The following is a 20707-nucleotide window of genomic DNA, read 5'->3' on the forward strand; positions in this document are numbered from 1 at the left end:
AATATTTGATCCTGAAGGCATAATCTAGGACTTCTTATCAATTGCATTCTATTTTTGACTTACTTTCTTCTCACAAGATATATATTCTTATCTGTCCCTTCCTCTTTTGGTTGAGTATTTAACTCCTTCATACTGTATGACTCAAAACCTTCCCATATTTCTTTGAAATTTTACTGTATTTTAAGTTCTTCTCTTACATGACTCTTTTGCAAAGGACCACTGATACTTCAGGTGAACCAGAAGCCACTGAAATTATAAGAAATATTCTGTGTATTATGTTATTTAAACTGAAAGGAAAATCTGGTATTTTGCTGAATATTCTCAAATCTGTATATATCCATGAATTAATCCTGTAAGAGATTTTTTGAATGCATACAATTGGCCAGACATGTTTTAGGCTCTAAAAGTGACCAAGTGGTGACCAAGACAGAAAAATCATGATGTTTACATTCTGATAGGAAACAGTCAATAAGATCAACAGGTAAAAGACGTGTATTAGTGCTCTTAGAGAGATGGAGCCAATAAGATATATAAATATAAAGAGATTTATTTTAAAGAATTGGCTCATGCAATTATGGAAGCTGGCAAGACTGTAGATCTGCAGAGTGTGCTGACAAGCTGGAGACCCAGGAATCTCGTTCTAGTCTGGGTACTAAGGCCTGAGAACCAGGAGAGCCAAAGACATAGTTCCATTGCAAAAGCTGCAGGTCTGAGACTCAGGAAAAGCCTGTGTTTCAGTTTGAGTTTGAAAGCAAGAAAAAGGACAATGTTCCTACTCCAAGATGGTCAAGCAGAAGGAGTTCCTTTCTGTGCAGGAGGATCCATCTTTTGTTTGGCCTTCTATTAACTGGATAAACCCCACCCATATTAGGGAGTACAATCTGCTTTGCTCAGTCTACCTATTAAAACAAAAGTGTTATTCTCTCAGTTGTGTCTGACTCTTTGTGACTCCATGGACTGTAACCCTCCTGGCTCCTTTGTCCATGAAATTCTTTTGGCAAGAATACCAGAGTGGGTTGACATTCCCTTCTCCAAGAGATCTTCCCGACCCAGGGATCGAACCTGGGTCCTCCTGCATTACAGGCAGATTCTTTACTGTCTGAGCCACTGGAAAAGTCCTTATTAATATGGGAATCTTAAAAATAAAAACAAGTTGGAGATGAAACTGACCCTGTGACTTGGAGCATATTCTACTCCTGCAGTCATAATGTATACTCAAGGAACTGACTATGGAATCGTGGAGATTCATAATGAAAGACTGCAGCGCAAATGTGATGGTGGAAGGTCCTGGAACTGTGTTTGTTTAAAGCATTCAAGTATGATGGGCTGTGGTACGCAGTGTCTCTTGAAGTGAATGGAAACTATACCATTTTGTTTCTAGACCAAGTTCACCCTGCAACAGGCACAGACCCAGGGGCTCTGAAAACCTTAAACCTGGAGAGTCAACCATGTGTTTTTTGGTGGTCATATCTGCCAGCAAGGCATAAGGTGTGGAAGATCCCCTAAGTTAGTAATGATTTCAGGGGTTGTATGGATTCCACTTATTTGAATGGGTAGGAGATCCCTTTCAGTAGCAAACCAAGAAACTAGGTACACATTGAATAATCAATGGATGTATCATCTCTTGGGTGCTTATGAGCAGCTATAGAAAGAAGATTGCTTAAGTAATACTTGCCAGGATGGAAGCATTTGCAATTCATCACCTACTGGAGGTTCTTATTGCAAATACAGTGCCTTAGACATAGGGGCATATTGTGAGGTTAGCATCAAGCTGTGTTCCTCCCATCCATGCCTTTATGGTGGTACATGCATTGTGGACAATGGACTTAGTTTGCCAATGTAGACAATTACATACTGGTCAGAGGTGCCAGTTTAGCCCATGCTGCAAAGATAAACCCTGTGAAAATGGTGGAACATGTTTTGAGAGTTTGGATGGTACTGTTTTGTCCGTGTGATTCAGGTTTTAGGGGAGAAAGGTGTCAGAGTGACATCGAGGAATGTGCTGGAAACTTTTGCCATAACTTGGCCCTTTGTGAGAATGCACATGGCTCCTATTACTGTAACTGGGCACAGGGCTGTGTACAGAGGAAAACACCACTTAGAGACAACATGTATTGTCTCCATGGAATATTAGATTGGCTGAAAGCATAGGGATAGTTTTATAAGGAGAATATTTTCACTGGTGCAGGAAGATGTTTAGATGAAAGAAGAAACACCAGGCTGAACAGGAAGACAAACTCTTGGGACCAACCACAGCTTTCTTGCTAAGACCATAGTTTGATTCCAAACTGAATAAGAACATTGGCTCAGGCATACTACCCCAGGCATTTATGCATCCCATTTCTTACACTCCAACCATTCCACGTGGCTCTTGGAACACTCTTAACTGAAATTTGTTTGAAGGATCTGTTACATCAGAGCATTCTGAATTCCATGTCTTTAGCCCTGAGTCTGTGCAGAGACATGGAAAAGCAGTGGATATCTGTACATTGCCTCAAACTTGTCTTCCTGTCCTCCTTTGAAGGCTCCTGAGAGTGACTCAGTATAGAACCCTAACAGAGACATCCACCATAATGGTAAAGTAGCAGATCTTGAGGCTTGCCCCTCCAAGAAACCTCCAGAGGAAAGACTTTCTCATTCCTACAGTGTCTGGGAAAGCCTAGCAGAAGGGCAGTCCTGTAGCTTCTTTTCATCTGAAATCAAGTACTGAGATACACTGGATTGGATGTCAAGTGTTCCTCTGCCAGATACAGAAAAATTTCCTAGTTATTGGGAAACCCCTATACTCACTGGATCCAAATGCCACTGATACAGGCTATTATCCTGGAAGTTACAACACTAAAAGCAGTTTTTCTGCCCTCTCTAGAAGTTTTTCGCATTCCTAATGAACCATCACCGAGACCTCCAGAACTCAGTGATCAGTTGAATCCACAGGCTCTCCTAGAGACAGACCTTGCCTATAGATCCATAATAACCTTGATTATAGTTCTATTATGTGTTCATCTCTTTCACTGCACACTATGAAGAGCAGGGACTCTGTTTTATTTATTTGTCTCATGTTTTATTTATTAATCTTGTGGTCTAAGCAAATACCAAGTGTATTGCCTGTTTAGAGCATAAGCTTAATATGACTTGATGATTTCCAAAATGAATAATCTATCTTCCTAGTCAGTCAAGCCAGAAGTCTTAGAGATGCTTGTGGTTCTTAATGCCTCATTAACCCCTATATTGAATTGGCTATTGACTCCTATTCACTTCACTGTCCAAGTGTTGTTTATATCTGCCACCCACTCTCCATCCTCGCTGTCATCAGTTTGGTTTTCATAATTGTTCACTTGAACCATTTCAAAGCTCTTGCTTCCTCTAGTTCTATTATTCTATGGTCTATTCACCACATGGCTACGAGGATGAGGTTTTAAACATGTACATTTGGTCACATCATTTCCTGTTAAAATGACTTTGATGACTTATCTGACATACAAGCTTTTTTCATGATCTGGTCATTTTCCTGTATGTCCTCAGAATACATCTATGCTGAACTACTTGTTCCTTCATATAAATCTATAAATCTCTATCTTGATCACAGGGCATTGGTAATAGGCTCTCAGAGCAGAAGTATTTCTAAGACATGATTCCTGCCCTCATTGAATTCTTGATTGAACACTGGAAACAGTCATTTTAAATGTTATAAATGTTATGATAAAAATGACTATGAGTGATATAAACACTTGAGAAAATATGTAACCCAGATTGGGGGATAAAATTGTCAGATGCAAACTGGTAGACGATAGGAGGTAACACATGGGCTAGCTAAAAGGATAAGCAAGAATTGATCAGGTAAGGAAGAAAAGGTGGCTTTTAAATTTGCAGTTAGAGGTAGCTATGTATGTAGCAAAGGGAGAAAGTGCTTTGTCAGGGAAAATGGTTGCATGAACCTGTGTGTCTGTGTTGGGGTAGTGATCAGACTGCAGTTAACAGAAGGGACTAGATCAGAAACTACCCTGTATACCAGGTTAGTGATTTGAAAATTCTTTTCAAGGCAGTGAAGAGGTATTGAAAGATGGAAATGTATGAGTGGCATGTGCATATTCATATTTTAGGAAAATAATTCTGTGATAAATCTAATTAACAGATTGGAGTGGAGCAAGAATGGAGGCAATGGAAGACCTTGGCAATGATCCAACTGGTAAATTACGAGAACTTGAGTTAAGTCAATAGTAGGAAATTGGAGAAGCTATACATGTGAAAAGTAGAAATAGTAGTAACTGATGCCTGAGCACATGGGTCAGGGAGAAGGATGAGTCAGGGGTTATTCTTAGGTTTCTGGTTTCAGAGAAGAGATTAGAACACAGGGAATGTAGGAAAAGAGCATTGGGAGGAGCATGGTCACATAGAATTAAGATGCTTATTGGATACCCAAGTGGAGACCCGCATGCACAATTAGGTGTAATGATCTAGAGTCCAGCTCATTAGTTTGGTTTCAGATAAATATAATTTGGAGGCATGTAGGCATTATTTGATGCCATGGAGATTATACAATATCAGATAGGAAAAGTATTAGTGTGGGAAGAGAAGAGATGAAAAAAGAGGTCTTTTCAACCTCAAAAGGTCTGAAAACTTCAGTACTTAGAGATGACTGAAGGAAGGGGGAAGAGTAGAAGGACAAGGAAGGAGAGACACCACGGAAGAGTCTTAAAAGCCAAATTAGGAGACAGGTTTGTGACAAAGGAGATGCTCTACAGATTTAGTGTGGCAGGGTAGTCAACTCATAAAAATTTAAACATTTTCTTTGATTTTGGCAACAGGAAAGTCTTTGATAATGTTGGTAAGAGCAGGGTCAGAAGAGTGGTGAGGGTAGAAACTGTGGTAGAAACCACAGGGGTTTGAAGAGCCTATGGGTGTTTATGAATTGGACATGAGTATAGACAACTTTTTCAAGTAGCAAGTAGTTTGATACTGAAGAGAATGATGAAGGGTTGTAGCTATAAGAAACAAAAGGGTCAAAAAGCAAGACTTTTCAGACAGAAAAGGTGATGATGGTATTTATGCTGCTTCTGCTGCTAAGTCACTTCAGTCGTGTCTGACTCTGTGCAACCCTATGGACTGTAGCCCACCAGGCTCCTCTGTCCATGGGATTCTCCAGGCAAGAATACTGGAGTGGGTTGCCACGCCCACCTCCAGGAGATCTTCCTCACCTCAGGATTGAACCTGCATCTCTTGTATCTAATGCTTTGGCAGGTGGGTTCTTTACCACTAGCACCACCAAAGATATTTATATGCTAAAATAAAAGAGAAAGAGTGGGAGCTGGATATATGGTCAAGAAGGGACAACTAATTTAGCAATATCCCTAAAGATATGGAGGAAAAATTAGATACAGAGATTAGGAAAATTAGCTCAGGAAAATACATTTAGCCAGAATTTTTCAGGGAAAATGGTAACTAAAAATAGTAAGGTAATGGCTTAAAAGACCTGGATATGAACACTAAAACTAGTTGAAATAAAGATACATCAAATGTATCTTGTTAAAATCTGAGAAAAAGTCAAAATTTTCTCCTAAATGCAAAGAAAGTGAAAGTGAAGTTGCTCAGTCGTGTCCGACCCTTTGCGACACCATGGTCTGTAGCCCACCAGGCTCCTCCATCCATGGGATTTTCTAGGCAGGAGTACTGGAGTGGGTTGCCATTTCCTTCTCCAGGGGATCTTCCCTACCCAGGGATTGAACCCGGGTCTGCATTGCAGGGCAGATTCTTTACCATCTGAGCCACCAGGCAATTAATAGCAAATATCTAAGCATAAAACATAAAATAATATTAATAACAACTGAGAAGTAGTGATGGTTACTGCTGCTGCTAAGTCTCATCAGTCATGTCCGACTCTGTGCGACCCCATAGACAGCACCCAACAGACTCCTCCGTCCGTGGGATTCTCCAGGCAAGAATACTGGAGTGGGCTGCCATTTAAACATGTTTTAAGTCCAATACTTTGGCCACCTGATGCAAAGAGCTGACTCATTGGAAAAGACCCTGATGCTGGGAAAGATTGAAGGCAGGAGGAGAAGGGGATGACAGAGGATGAGATGGCTGGATGGCATCACCGACTCAGTGGACATGGGTTTGTGGGGACTCCGGGAGTTGGTGATGGACAGGGAGGCCTGGCATGCTGCATTTCATGGGGTCACAAAGAGTTGGACACGACTGAGCGACTGAACTGAACTGAAGTTAAATAATAAAGCTTAAAAGGCCTTGGCTGACTCCCACTCAATTCAAGGTCTTGGCTCAGATGTTGTTTCCTCCGTAAAATGTTCTCTGAACATCTTAGTCAAGGTGGCATCTCTCCTACATGTTTCTGTAGCATCTTTTATTTTCCTACAGTTGTTGCCCTTGTGATGCTGAGTAGTAACTGCCTGTTCACTTGCTTATCTTCAAGTAGATTTTAAGCTTTGCATGGACAAGGGCTGGGTTTATCTTTTATTTTTTTGCCATTTGATTTTCAAATATCATTATAGCGGTTGTCATAGTTCAATACGTGTTTGCTGATTGAATATATGAGTTTCATTCTTGATTCTGAAATTTGGACTTATAAATTAAAAAATGATTAAAAAATAAATATAACTATAAATAAAATTAAAAAAATAAATATGTTCCTATAAAGACTAGAATAAATAATTGAGTCATATTATAAATTATAAATAAGAAATGAATAAAAACAACTTTAAAGGTTAGATATAATATTAAATATATAAATTATGACATATTTATAAGTGAGTTAAGCTCCCCAACTGAAAGAATAATGCTTTCATGGAGAATTTTAAAAATTCAACAAAATAATGCTGAAGTAAAGCAAAACCATCAAAAAAGTTGGTTAATACAAACAAAAAGAAAGCTGGCGTCCAAAGCAAAACCATTGCCAACTTATATTGATAAAGGATAAATTTACATTTTCCCATTCTTTTTTCATTGATCTCTACCCCTTTGTGTATGCATGATTTTCATTAGTGACTTGTTGGTGTTGTGTTTTAAGTATATTCCAGCAATCATATTCTTTCACTAATAACCATTTAAATTGTGTAGATGATATTAATAATTTTTGTATCCTATACACGAAGATATGTTCCTGGAACATTAAAATATGATCATGTATCAGAACACATAAACTCATCATGTTATAAAACAGCAGAAAGGTTACAGAACACAACCTCTGAACACAATGTTGGACAAGTAGAAATTAACAATATACGCTTGATTTAAAAACCAAAAAACTTCGAAATTTAAAAAAAATTAGAGGGAAACAAAGTTGCAATGATAGGATATTTAGAATAGAATGACAATCAGACTAGTAAGATTGTACTCAAGAATTTTAAATATGTCATTTTTTTATTAAGTTAGACAATATAAAGCTTAAACTGGCTGTGTTATATCAGAAATTAAAAGAGGGCTATATGAGAAATCTGGGAACCTCAGTAGGAGAGAACAAAAATGATTAAAGCAGAAAATTATGAATTTAGAACCAAATTCTAGTATATACATTCCAGACACAGTTATTGAAAGGATAAATTACTGACAAACCTCAAGCAAAACAACAAAAACAAAAACAGCAACAGAAGAGAGACAGAGATATTTGAAATCAAAATGGTCATAACCACTAATTCATGATGTTTTATAGAGGTATTATATAATTCATGATATTATAGAGGTAATGTGTCTCCCCCAGATCACTTATAAATATAATGCATTTTAATTAAAATTGTAAGATTGTTTTAGGGGTAGATTTGACAAAATTATTCTAAAGTCATCTTATGATATTAACATTTTCTAAAGTTAAAAAATAAATAAAATAAACAGCATTTGATTAAACATGCTGATATGTAAAAATCGTTTTAAAAAGTAAGGAGATAATATGCACAAAACTGAGGATAGTGGTTACCTCCAGGTGTGTAGGGCTTTCCTAGTAGCTCAGCTGGTAAAGAATCCACCTGCAATATAGGAAACGCCAATTTAATTCCTGGGTCTGGAAGATCCCCTGGAGAAAGGAGAGGCTACCCGTTCTAGTATTTTTGGGCTTCTTTGGTGGCTCAGACTTTAAACAATCCACCTACATGTGGGAGATCGGGGTTTGATCCCTGGCTTGGGAAGATCCCCTGGAGAAGGGAATGGCTACCTACTCCAGTATTCTCCATGAGAATCGCCATGGACAGAGGGGCCCCCATGGTGGGCTACAGTCCATGGGGTCGCGAAGAGTCAGACATAACTGAACGAATAACTCACACACACACACACATCATCATCATCTTTATTATAATGAAGCTGGAAGGTATGTGTTGAGAGCTGAGGCCAGGTAGATTTATGATATTCTTCCTGAATAGAGAGATGTGCTCACCATGTCTCTAGTCCCTTCATCAGCACTCTAACTTGTTCTGAGATGGAGAGCTAGCTGGAGATCTCCACGAACAGGAAGGTCTGAAGCAGGGGCCAAAAGTCACAGATCCACCTGGTAAATCCATCTGTCCTTGGGGAAAATAGAATGAAAGGACAGACCCAAGATGAAATGGTTGTTCCATATTTTTTCCTCCTAGGGAATTGAGCAGAGCCTGCCTCCTCTCTGTAGAAAGATGAGCAGAGTTAGGGTTAGGGTTATGTACGTATGTGTGTGCTCAGTCATGTCCAACTCTTTGAGACCCATGAACTGGAACCTGCTTGGCTCCTCTGTCCATGGGATTCTCCAGGTAAGAATACTGATTTGGGTTGCCATTTCCTTCTCCAGGGGATCTTCCCCATCCAGGGATCGAACCTGCCTCTCCTGCATTGGCAGGTGGATTCTTTACCAGTGTGCCACCTTGGAAGGGTCAGGGTTAGAAGGTTGACATAGATTCTTTGCTTAAGCAAGCTTTCCTAGGCCCATCCATGCCCTTCCTTGTAAAATCTAGTTTTAGGAAGAACTTTGCTAAGTCAGTTTGACGAGAACCCTGCGCCCCTGATGCCCGATGACCTTCAATCTCTGATCAGCTTCCTCACCCCCAACCCAAACCTGCAGGTGATGTTTTCTCATCGTATCCTGAGCAAAGGATCCTGTCCGGTCAGTTTAGCCAAATGCCCTTTACTCCCATTGTTTCCTCTTAGTATTTTCTATCCACTGACCCTCACCCTGCTCTTTGGCTATAAATTCCCACCTGCCCATGCTGTATTCAGAGTTGAGCCCAAATCTTTTCTCTAGCTGTAAAATTCCGTGGCAGTGGTCCCTACACCTGTTACAATGATCCTGAGTAAAGTCTGTAGTACCACCTTTAACAAGTGGTGTTGAATATTTTTTCCATTAACAGGGTTACCTCAACATTATTTGGAGGGTTTTCTGCTTCAGATCTCAATTATGACAGTCTCTCTTTACCCAGACTCCATTATTTTCAAGGGGCTTCCCTCATAGCTCTGTCAGTAAAGAATCTGCCTTCAATGCAGGAGACCCAGGTTCGATTCCTGCGTCGGGAAGATCCCCTGGAGAAGGAAATGGCAACCCACTCCAGTATTCTTGCCTGGAGAATCCCATGGACACAGAGGAGCCTGGCAGGCTACAGTCTATGGGGTCGCAAGAGTCGGACACGACTTAGCAACTAAACCAAACAAACCATCATTTTCAAACTGCGTTGAAAATAACTCAGTTGTTTTATGATTGCTTTAATCTCTTTCTTCTGCCTCCCCAGTGTGACTAGCTCTCCCTCTCCTCCATGACACTTATTCAGTCTGTAGCCATGTATATTATGTTACCAGTTCCTAAATTTTCATCCAGTAGTTCTTTGATAATACTGTTTAGGTCCTCAAACCTGCAATCCTCTCATGCCATTCTTTTAAAATAAGTTTGAGCCTTTTTTCGATTGTTCTAAATTTGAAGCACTTGGGAATTTCCCCCCTTTAGGTTGTGTATATTTTCTTCTTTCTCTTTGTCACACTTTTCTTTCCTCCCTCCCTCCTTCCCTTTCTTTCTTTCTCTATGTAGCGTGCACGCTTGCCATGTGTGTTAGGTCGCTTCAGGTGACTCTTTGTGACCCTATGGACTACAGCTTGCCAGGCTCCTCTGTCTGAGGATTCTCCAGGCAGAAATACTGGAGTGGGTTGCCACGCGCTCCTCCAGGAGATCTTCCTGACCCACGAGTCAAACCTGCATCTCACGTCTCATGCATTGGCAGGCGGGTTCTTTACCATTAGTGCTGCCTGGGAAGCCCTAGGTTGTGTATATTTCCTTCTTTCTCTTTCTCAGTCCTTTCTTTCTTCCCTCCCTGCTTCCCTTTTGTTCTTTCTATCTCCATATAGTTTTCATTCTTTCCATGTCACTCCATTTTTCTAGCTTTACTCATGCTTGGAGGCTCTGCCTGGAAACTTAATGTGATCTGAGTGTGGGAAGATTCTTACCTCCATTCCACCGTGCCTTTGACTTATTTCCTGACTCCACTGCTTCACAGTTTGAGTGCTGAAATTTTTTAAATTGTATTTATTTTTAATTAAAGGATAATTTCTTTACAATATTGTGTTGGTTTCTGCCATACATCAGCTGGAATCAGTCGTAGGAATACCTGTGTCCCCTCTGCCTCGGACCTCCCTCCCACTTCCCATCCCATCCCACCTCTCTAGGTTGTCACAGAGAACCTGTTTGAGCTTCCTGCATCATACAGCAAATTCCCACTAGCTATCTATTTTACATATGGCAGTGTATATGTTGGAGAAGGGCATGGCAACCTACTCCAGTATTCTTGCCTGGAGAATCCCTTGGTCACAGGACCCTGTTGGGCTACAGTCCATAGGATTGCAAAGAGTTGGACACGACTGAAGCAACTTAGCATATGTTTTCATGCTACTCTCTCCCTTTGTCCCACCCTCTCGAATGGCGAATTTTTGGTGATCCATCTACTTTTTGTAGCACTAAAGCACAGTGGTGCCCCAGAGGAAGAATTTGGGTAAAGGGATGTGCCATCGTTATTGGAAGACCTGAGCTCTGTTGTCTCGTCCAAGATTGTGTAAACCAGTGAAGCCACCTCAAGACCCACTCTACTTAGCTGGGGGTTATATTCCATTCCTGGGGGATGATGTCTTTGCATTTTAGATGGAATCCCCAATTTGGTATGTATAACTCTTGATCTTATCTCCTGGAATTTTTTTTTTTTAAACCAGTTTCTCTCTACAAATCATTTGTAGTATTTTAGAGTTAGAGACACTTCTCTGGTGGCTCAGTGGTAAAGAATCCACCTGCCTATCCCTGGGTTGGGAAGATCCCCTGGAGAAGGAAATAGCAGCCTGCTCCAGTATTCTTGTCTGCAGAATCCCACAGACAGAAGAGCCTGGTGGGCTACACTCCATGGAGTCACAAAAGAGTCAGACATGACTTAGTGACTAAACAACAACAACCAGAATCATAAGAGGGGGAAAATGAGACCTCCACCCCTCTGCACTTAGCTCCTTTGAGATGTGGGGTATGGGGCAAGGTCTCTTTCCTCCTCTGAAGATGTTTATGTGCTAGTGCCTGGAACCCATGCATATGTTACATAGCACATGGGACTTTGCAGATATAATTAGAGTTACTGATCATAAAGCAGGGCGATTACTTTGGACCACTCTAATCCCATTAACTCTTAAGAGAAAGAACTTTCTCCAGCTGGAGGCAGAAGGGATAAGGCAGAAAGAGAACTCAGAGAGATTCAGAGCATGAGGAGGACCTAACAGGAAGTTGCTGCTTTGAAGTGGAGGGGGCAACATGACAGGAATTCAGGCTGAGAGAGGCTCCTGGCCAACAGCCAGCAAGGAAACAGAGACCTCAGGCCAGCAGCTCAAATAACTGAATTCTGTCAACAGCCTGGATGAGCTTGGAAACCGACTTGCCCTCAGAGCCTCCAGATAAGAGTCCAGCTTGCCAACAACTTGATCTCAGCCTGTGACACCCAGGCCAGATGAACCAGCTGAGCTCACCAGACTCCTGACCTACAGAACTGTGAGATCATACATTTGTGTGGTGTGAAGCTGCTGAATTCATGGTAATTTGTTATGGAAGCTACAGAAAATGAACACATGGATAGATTAGTTGGAAATGTCACAATTTTGATAACTAGACTAGCCTGAGAACAGGATGGGAGGGTCTGGGTTGGGGTTTACTCTACCTGATTCTGCTTCAGGCTCTTGGGCACCTTTTTGGGAAAGAATATCGTTTTAGACTCTGCCTTTTGTATATTGTTGAACTTATTTTGTTAATTTTGAAGTTGTGTGGCTCAGTTGTTAAGTTGTGTCTGGCTCTTTGTGACCTCACGGACTGTAGCAAGCCAGGCTCCTCTGTCTTCCACTATCTCCCAGAGTTTGAAGTACATGTGCTTTAAATCATGTGGTTTTGGAAGAGAGCACATCAGGGTTGCTTCATTCAACCATCTGAACTCGGAAATCTCTTGCTCAAGTCATCATGTATGAGAGTGAAGGAGCATTCCGTGAGTCTAGAATCAAAGTACATTTGTGAAAATAAAGGCTATTTAAAAGAAAATAAATTATACATATGTATCTGTGTGTGATAGTTAATGTTCTGTGTCAACTTGACTGGACCAGGGGGTGGCCAGATATTTGGTTAAATATTATTTCTGGGTGTGTCTGTGGAGGTATTTCCAGAAGAGATTGACACTTGGATTCATAGATTGAGTTAAGCAGATTTGGGTGGGCATTACATAATTTGATGAGGGCTGAGTAAAGAATCCACCTGTAATGCGGGAGACCTGGGTTCCAATCACTGAGTTGGGAAGATCCCCTGGAGGAGGGCATGGCAACCCATTTCAATATTCTTGCCTGGAGAATCCCCATAGACAGAGGAGCCTGGCAGGCTACAGTCCATAAGGTCGCAAAGAGTCGGACATGACTGAGCGACTAAGCACAGCACAGTACAGAGTAGACTGAAAGCTGGGGTAAGGACTAACTCACTCTCTCTGCCTGATTGCATGAGCCTAGACACTTATATTATGCCCTTGGACTGGGACTTACACCACTGGTTCTCCTGGTTTCCTGGGCCTTTGGACTCAGAGTGGAGCTACACTACTGGCTTTCTTGGGTCTCCAGCCTACAGACAAACCATAGGACGTTTTAGCCTCCACAGTCCATAATATGCACCAATGCCTTATGATAAGCTTATATCTCTGTCTATCTATCTCTCTCTCTATCATCTGTCTCCTAGTGGTCCTGTTTCTCTGGAGAATCCTGACTAATTCAGAGTATGTGTATATTTATATGTACGTACACCTATGATGTAATAGACTTTCATTTTATTCATATATTAAAGTTGAAAATATAAATTATAAAATTTTTAACTCTTTCTGCTGGAAAAGAAATGTATAAAAGATAGCATCACTTTAACTTTGAAGAGAATATCAATAATAACCCCAAACACTCATCTTGGTTGGAAGAATCAAAATTGGAATACAAGAATCAGTTTCCTGAAAAGACCTAGATTTTTATTGTTTTGGTATTTTAGGATTTTCATTCCACAGACTCTTGCCAGGAGCCCATCATGGGTCAGTACTAGATGTTGAGGTGTGAACAATGAACAAGATAGATATTATCCCTGCCTTTAGCCCAGGAGAGAAACTTTGGCCCAGTTAAATCAGCAAGGATAGATTCATATTGATATGAATATGGTTCACTGAAGCACTCTTCTGTATTATTGGGCCATACCAATGTTCCTGATTTAGGGTGGCCTGGGCGTCTATGTGAATAGAGGATCAAATCCAATCAGTAATCCGATAAAGATTTCTTTGAGGAAACCTGCAGGATAAATGGTAATTAGAAGTTAACTAGTCAATAGGGGAGACCTGAAGAGCCTTCCAGGCAGAGGCAGCAGCAAGCTTGAGGACCTAGGAGGTGGAGAGCCTGGTAAGGTGGTCTGAGTGGTAGGTGTTTTGTATGGTGGGAGGAAGGGAGTGGAATGAGGTTGGCTTAATTACTGGATAAAAGATCAGCAGCTATCAGTTCAGTTCAGTCACTCAGTCATGTCCAACTCTATGACCCCATGGACTGCAACACACCAGGCCTCCCTGTCCATCACCAACTCCCGGAATTTACTCAAACTCATGTCTGTTGAGTCGGTGATGCCAGCCAACTATCTCATCCTCTGTCGTCCCCTTCTCCTCCCACCTTCAATCTTTCCCAGCATGAGGGTCTTTTCAAATAAGTCAGTTATATTGTCACCCTGCTTATTTAACTTATATGCAGAGTACATCATGAGAAACGCTGGGCTGGAAGAAGCACAAGCTGGAATCAAGATTGCCAGGAGAAATATCAATAACCTCAGATATGCAGATGACATCACCCTTATGGCAGAAAGTATAGAAGAACTAAAGAGCCTCTTGATGAAAGTGAAAGAGGAGAGTGAAAAAGTTGGCTTAAAACTCAACATTCAGAAAACAAAGATCATGGCATCTGGTTCCATCACTTCGGGGAACAGTGGAAACAGTGACAGACTTTATTTTTTTGGTCTCCAAAATCACTGCAGATGGTGATTGCAGCCATGAAATTAAAAGGCACTTGCTCCTTGGAAAAAAAGTTATGATCAACCTAGACAGTATATTAAAAATCAGAGACATTACTTTGCCAACAAAGGTCCATCTAGTCAAAGCTGTGGTTTTCCTAGTAGTCATGTATGAATGTGAGAGTTGGACTATAAAGAAAGTTGAGCGCTGAAGAATTAATGCTTTTGAAATGTGGTGTTGGAGAAGACTCTTGTGAGTCCCTTAGAATGCAAGGAAATCCAACCAATCCATCCTAAAGGAAATCAGTTCTGAATATCCATTGGGAAGACTGATGCTGAAGCTGAAACTCCGACACTTTGGCCACCTGATTCGAAGGACTGATTCAGCAGCTATAAGGTGATACATTTTATTTGTCTTGATCAGCTACCATAGTAACTTGGGAAACTGGGAAATAGGTCTGATTTTAATTTTTTCCAGCTTTGTTGAGATATAACTGACATAGAACATTGTGTAAGTTTAAGGTATAGTATGTAGTGATTTTGTATATGTATATATTGCAAAATCATTACCATGAAAAGCTTAGTTAACACATCTGTCACCTCATATAGTTACAATTTTTTTTGTGTGTGGTGAGAAATTTCAAAATCTACTCTTCTAACAACTTTCAAATATATAATACAGTGTTGTTAACTATGGTCACCATGCTGTAGGTTGCATCCTCGGAACTTATTCATGTTATAATTGGAAGTTTATACCCTTTGACTACCTGCATTCATATCCCCTACCTACCACACTTCACCTCTGGCAACTACCAATCTCTTCTCTGTTTCTACGAGAATCATAGAAGAGCCCACACATAAGTGAGATCACACCATATCTTCTTTCTCTGTTTGGCTTATTTCACTTGGGTTAGTGCCTTCAAGTTTCATCCATGTTATTACAAATAGCAAAACTTCTTTCTTTTTTACAGCTGAATAATATTCTTTTGGAGATATAGATTATTTATCAATATTTTCTTCATTCATTTACCAATAGACACTAAGGTTGTTTCCATGTCTTGGCTATTGTAAATAATGCGACAGTGAACACAAGAATGTAGATATCTCTTCAAGACAGTTATTTAATTTTGTTCAGGTATATACTCAGAAGTGGAAGTGCTGGATCGCATGATAGTTCTATTATGAAATTTTTGAGGAACCTCCATACTGTTTTCTATGGTGCTTGTACCAATTTACCTTCCTACAAACAGTTCCCTTTTCTCTCTATCCTTGTCAAACTTGTGATTTCTTGTCTATTTGATGATAGCCATTCTAACAGGTATGCTGCTGCTGCTGCTGCTAAGTCGCTTCAGTCGTGTCTGACTCTGTATGACCCATAGACGGCAGCCCACCAGGCTCCCCAGTCCCTGGGATTTTCCAGGCAAGAACACTGGAGTGGGTTGCCATTTCCTTCTCCAATGCATGCAAGTGAGTGAAAGTGAAGTTGCTCAGTCATGTCCAACTCTTAGTGACCCCATGGACTGCATCCTACCAGGCTCCTCTGTCCATGGGATTTTCCACGAAAGAGTACTGGAGTGGGGTGCCATTGCCTTCTCTGCTAACAGGTATGAGGTTATAGCTTATTGTGATTTTGATATGCATTTCCCTGATGACTAGTAATGTTGAGCTCCTCTCCATGTATTTGTTTAAGCCTGATTTTTAACACATTATCTTCACTAGACAGGTTTTATCCACACTCTATAGAATGGGACGGTTCAGGGAAAATGAGTTTGAGTCTATGGATCGATTGTTATTATCATGTTGTGTGGCTGGTGACTGTCTTATTTTTGATGGACCCCAGAATACGGTTACCAATTGCATCATATTCCTTTATTCACTCATTTCTCTCTCTCTTTTTTTTTTTAAAGCACTTATTGAATATTCTGTTTGTCCCCTTTAGGTTATTCTCAGTCGTTGGGCACAGATCTGTGTTAGTCTTCGATCACTGCTAACAAATTGCCACAAACTTAGTGGCTTAAAATAACACAAATTTATTGCCTCATAGCTTTAGAGATCAGAGTCTGACACAGATCACTGGGCTAAAACCAAGGTGTTGGTAAGGCTGTATTCCTTCCCTGAGGTTATGGGGAATTTGTTTCCTTGCTTCTTCTAGCTTTTAAAGGCTGCCCATATTCCTTGGCTTGAGGGCTCCCTTTTAATTTTCAAAGCCAACAACATAGTGCCTCTCTGACCCTGCTTGCCTCATCACATCTCGTTTTCTGCTTCCCACCTCCATTTTTAAGAACCCTTATGATGACATTGGGTCTGCACAGATAATCCAGGGAATCTCCCTATTTTAAGGTCAGCTGAACATCAAACTTAATTGCATCAGCAACCTTAATTCCCTTTGCCATGTGATATGAGGTAGTCGCGGGTTCTAGGGATTAGAACGTGCACATCTGCACTGGTGCCTTTATTCTTCTACCATGTGATTCCTTGGACTCTGCTGCTTGTCTTTTCTTATTGGCTGACATAAAAGTTACATAGAATATAAAAGGTGATCTCTTTCTGTGGCCCTCTCCCGCGACCCCATCCTTTCTACACCTCACACACTGTCATCTCTGCTTCCCTAACTGAGCCCTGTGTGAGCGTGCTAAGTCGCTTCAGTCATGTCTGACTCTGTGTGACACTATGGACCATGCTTGCCAGGCTCCTCTGTCCATGGGATTCTCTAGGCAAGAATATTGGAGTGGGTTGCCATGCCCTCCTCCAGGGGATCTTCCCCACTTAGGGATCAAACCCGTGTCTCTTGCATCTCCTGTATTGGCAGGCAGGTTCTTTCCCACTAGTGCCACCTGGGAAGACCAACTGTCTCCCAGCTCTGACGTTTTCTGGCTGGCTTTTCCCATCATCCATTATCCACTGTATTTTTGAGTTCAAGGCACATCTTTGTCTTTGGACAAGCTATTCTATTCTTCTTAGATTGTGAGTTACATGGTTAAAATGTAGAGAGTTAATCATAGCGAGTGATTATAATGAGCCCTCTTATGGTTTCCCACTATGAGTAAGGGAAACTCACCCTTCAGCTTGGTGTTATGGTGTGATAGTTGCTCTTCTTAAAATTTCAGTGCTAGCTCCTGCATCTCTCTATTTTTCAATTTTCTTTTTTTTTTTAACCCCAGTAAGAACAGTGTTAGAAATGGCTTTTGAGGAAGGTTGGGTTTCCCTGGTGGTTCAGACAGTAAAGAATCTGCAATGTAGAAAAACCCAGGTTTGATCCCTGGGTCAGGAAGATCCCTTGGATAAGGGAATGGCAACCCACTCTAATATCTTTACCTGGATAATTCCATGGACAGAGGAACTTGGGGTGCTACAGTCCATGAGGTCCCAAAGAATCTGACAAGTCTGAATGACTAATATTACTCTTACTATGAGGAAACTTACAGAGCCAGAGAGTATGAGAAGCAGTGACATAGTTTTAAATTTTTACAGGGTTTGCAAAGTACTTAGAATCAAGGAGATTATATTTCTTTGCATTTAGAGGAAAGGTTAGTAGGGAAAGAATTTTTTTTAAAGAAAAAAAAAATGCCGGTCAAATAAGCCATTACTTATATGGAAACAGTGAAGAAGCTTTTAGCTTTCACTTACAAAGATGAAGTTTAACTGAAAATTTCACAGCAAATTTCAAAAACACACATTGATTTCACAGCTGAAGAATTTTTCAGTGATTTGGGAATGTTTTGTTTTACAATTTAAGTATTTTTCCCCATTCTACTAGAAAACTGGGTTTACAGTAAATGGGGAAAATGACCTAAATGTATTTTCATTTTAGAAAATGATACCAAATTTTTAAAATGGCAATCTGAACAATTTGGTTATATTCCTTTGTAGTTACAGGTAATACTCATTTTTCTTTAGTTTTTATTCAATAGGCAAAACAATATTTATTCTTACAAATTAAGTTTTTAAACCTTACATTTGTTGTGGACAAAATGTGACCTACCTAGAATGTTGACATTTTATTACTATGATAAACCAGTTTCAAGGTTCTCTAAAATAAACAATATTTCAATGAAAAGTGATCAATGAAAAAAAGAGAAAATAACATGTACTTTCATGGTTTTTGAAAAATTTCCATTTTTAAAAACAGGTCAGGCTATCAGCTGGAACATTATACCTACCATAACAAGTTTTAGATGAAAAATGTGGACTTTTTTTTTTTTTTTTAGTACTCTGGAGCTAAATTATCTAGCTCTAAGAGTAAGGCCAAGTTTCATATCCAAATCAGGTGGAAGAATAATAATGACTTTCAGTTTATTTTGCCAATAAATAGCAATTTAGAAAAGGGTATGGAAATAATGGAAAGAAATGTCTCAACATGAGCTCTCAGAAACATACCCATGTAATTTTGTTCCTCCAGTAAAAGAATTCTGTTTAGGGGGGGGGTGGTGCATATATGATTTAGTGAAAGTTTGAAATCCTGTATTTTGTATCTCTAAAGTACTGGAAAATAGTTAGAGCAATCTGTGGTATTCATTTTAGTTTTTCTTCTAAGGATGAAAACTGAACCACCAATTTATGATGAACTCTTAGGCATTCAGATGTATTTGGTTTTTCTTGGTTGGTTCAATTGAGTGGATGGGATTGCACTGGAATTGCCATTGAGTGGATGGAATTATTATTGGAATCCAAGAATACAATATGGTTTAAAAGCATTTGAGTGAATAAGTCACTTTAGCAATTTCTATTGCCGCTGAAGTTCCCAGTCAGCTATTTGTAAAGTAACCTGCTTGCAACATTGGCAACAAATTAGATTAGTAAATATTTGCTTATCTGGCAGATCCAATGTGCTTTTTCTTTCTTTTAAAATTTTATTTATTTTACAGTTGAAGGATAATTGCTTTACAGAATTTTGTTGTTTTCTGTCAAACCTCAACATGAATCAGCCATAGGTATACATATGTCCCTTCCCTCTTGAACCTTCCTCCCATCTCCCTCCCCAATCCACCCTCTAGGTTGATATAGAGCCCCTGTTTGAGTTCCCTGAGTCATACAGAAAAATAAGGAGTGCTTCACAAATTTGTGTGTCATCTTTGCACAGGGGCCATGCTAATCTCTGGATCATTTCAATTTTAGTATATGTGCTGGTGAAGTGAGCACCCAATGTGCTTTTGACAAGTATAACATATTAGGAATAAAAAGACTTTTATTCAGAAATGTTTCTACCCAGTTTGAAACAGTCAAGCTTTCTGGGCTCTGGACTGAAAATGCTTAATGTGGTCACTGAATGTGTCAGGACTCATCTCAGAGGTCCTAGAGTTATCAAAAATCTGGGAGCAGAGAACAGATAAGATATGATGTGAAATGTATAAAAAATAATTGAAAAGACAGTCCTTTATTTCTTAAAACATTGACATGAATTTTACTTAAAGAACTGATGTTTGAAAGAAACAAACTTACACTTACCAAAGGGAAAGGTGGGAGGGGAGAGGGATAAATTAGGAGGCTGGGATTAATTTATATACTCCACTATGTATAAAATATGTAAGTAACATGGACCCACTGTATGGCACAGGGAAGTATACTCAGCTAAAGTGAGAGTTGGACTGTGAAGAAGGCTGAGTGCTGAAGAATTGATGCTTTTGAACTGTGGTGTTGGAGAAGACTCTTGAGAGTCCCTTGGACTGCAAGGAGATCCAACCAGTCCATTCTGAAGGAGATCAGCCCTGGGTTTCTTGGAAGGAATGATGCTAAAGCTGAAACTCCAGTACTTTGGCCACCTCATGCGAAGAGTTGACTCATTGGAAAAGACTCTGATGGTGGGAGGGATTGAGGGCAAGAGGAGAAGGGGATGACAGAGGATGAGATGGCTGGATGGCATCACTGACTCGATGGACGTGAGTTTGAGTGAACTCCGGGAGTTGGTGATGGACAGGGAGACCTGGCGTGCTGGGATTCATGGGGTCGCAAAGAGTCAGACATGACTGAGCGACTGATCTGATCTTATCTGATCTGATAAGAGAAAAGTACATATGCAGAGTACATAATGAGAAATGCTGGGCTGGAAGAAGCACAAGCTGGAATCAAGATTGCTGGGAGAAATATCAATAACCTCAGATATGCAGATGACACCACCCTTATGGCAGAAAGTGAAGAGGAACTCAAAAGCCTCTTGACGAAAGTGAAAGAGGAGAGTGAAAAAGTTGGCTTAAAGCTCAACATTCAGAAAACAAAGATCATGGCATCTGGTCCCAT

At 40.2% G+C, this 20707-nt stretch overlaps 1 non-coding gene across 1 annotated transcript; it reads right to left on the reverse strand.

Moving 5' to 3' along the window:
• Window positions 1–19508: 19508 nt before the first annotated feature.
• LOC138989420 (U6 spliceosomal RNA) lies at window positions 19509–19612 on the reverse strand. The gene has a single exon (XR_011465713.1). It is a non-coding gene; the product is annotated as a U6 spliceosomal RNA (small nuclear RNA).
• Window positions 19613–20707: the final 1095 nt, after the last annotated feature.

The sequence above is a fragment of the Bos mutus genome, chromosome 1 (genome assembly GCF_027580195.1).
Source record: "Bos mutus isolate GX-2022 chromosome 1, NWIPB_WYAK_1.1, whole genome shotgun sequence".
NCBI lineage: Eukaryota > Metazoa > Chordata > Mammalia > Artiodactyla > Bovidae > Bos > Bos mutus.